Consider the following 1,936-nt stretch of genomic DNA (forward strand, 5'->3'; position numbering starts at 1 on the left):
ATTTCTTGCCCACAAGGAGATTATGCACAGAATCTAGCTTAGCATTAACAGAAGCTAACTGGTGTGAGTCATATCCTCCATGTAATCTCTTCCTTTCAGCATCTGCTCTCTTAGTACTATTGCTAGCAGCTAAGTTCTCAATCAACAATTCAACATCTACTGGCAATCTTGTCTTGAAATTCCCATGACTTGCAGCATCTAAAGCCAACTGATACTCCCAGTCACACCCTCTGAAGAAGATACTTAGCAATTGAACTCTTGAGAAACCATGGTGTGGACAGTCCCTTTGGTAAGCCTTGAATCTCACCCAAGCTGCTTTGAAAGCTTCATCTGGTCTCTGCTTGAAAGAAGACAGCTTGATTCTCAACTCATCTGACATTGCATCATCATAGAAGTGGTTGAGGAAGGCCACCTTGACATCACGCCAGCTTGTCAATGATCCAGCAGGCAGCTGTTTCAACCACTGAGATGCCTCTCCTGCAAGTGAGTAAGGGAAGAGTTTGCAGAAGATGTAGTCCTCAGTCACCCCATTAGCCTTGATGCTAGTCACCAGATCCTCAAAATGCTCAATGTGATCCAAGGGCTTCTCATTGGGCAAAGTAGAGAAAGGTCTCTGCCCAACTAGTTGAAAGTACGCAGGTTTCAACTCAAAATCATTCCTCTGAAAAGGGGGAGGAACAATAGCATACCGGTTCTCATACACCAGATCAGCCCGATTGTAGTCAGCAATGGTCCTGATCAGATCCTGGTTGTTCTCCTGTCGTCGAACTGGGTTATGTACGTTGTTGGCAGCTCCACGCACGTCTGCAGGTGGGTGTCGATCGATGCCACCTGGTTGGTGTCGATCGNGAAAGCCAACTGATACTCCCAGTCACACCCTGTGAAGAAGATACTTAGCAATTGAACTCTTGAGAAACCATGGTGTGGACANATTCACGACAGTCTGCTCGTTGACAACAGGTTCAGGAATCACGTTTCCTTCTGCATCAAGCTTTTGGCCCTGCTCATTGCGCAAATGGCCCTGTTGATCCCTCAAAACACCAGCCTCATCACGCATCAGAATGATTGTATTAACCATCTTCAGAGATTTAGCAGCTTTTCTGTTCTCACGCTCAAGTTTTCCCAACTCTTGGTTTGACAAATTCACAGTAGGACAAGAATTATTGCTCCTTGTGTGAGGTCTAGGAGGCATGCACCTGAAACACCAAAGAGAAGAAAAACAATAAAAAGAAAAGTTTAGACGAAATTAAAAACTCGAATCTAATGGTAGAATCAGAGAGTCCCCGGCAACGGCGTCAAAATTTGATAAGCTCAAATTAATCCCTAGAGCTACTCTCTCAAACAAGAGATCACTACAGTACTTAGGGGTCGAATCCACAGAGACTCAAGATCAAACACAATAGATTGTAAAGTTTTGTAAATTACGCTAAACAAGTTAAATTGAATTAAAATAAAGCAATGCAAATATTTAAATAAAAGTGTTGTGAATTCAGAAAATCAAAAGAGTTAAGCCTAGGGAATTTCTCAGGAAATTATGAAATATTAAATCAATAAAATAATTAAGGTTCAAGCAATAAAAATCAGATCTAGAAACTCTAAACTTTTGGTAAAATAATCAGTTCTCACTGCAATTATATTCTAAATTTAAAACAAGAAAATCCAAATCTCTTTGTAAAATTCTAAGTAATAAATCAGCTTTAAGAACAGGTTTAGATAAGTTCACAGAATTATTAATTCAAATCTCTTTGTAATAAACAATTCTGCTCATCAATGGTTTAATCAGGAAAACAATTATATTCTCATATCAATTTATTTCCCTCAGATAACAATTCTAGGTGATCAATCAAGAATTATTGTGAAGAACAACCAAGGATGAAGATCATAAAAGATTAAGAACCCTAAAAATCTCAGATCTAATAAATCATAAAAACCCTAT

The sequence above is a fragment of the Camelina sativa genome, chromosome 17, assembly GCF_000633955.1.
Source record: "Camelina sativa cultivar DH55 chromosome 17, Cs, whole genome shotgun sequence".
In the NCBI taxonomy this organism is placed as follows: Eukaryota; Viridiplantae; Streptophyta; class Magnoliopsida; order Brassicales; family Brassicaceae; genus Camelina; species Camelina sativa.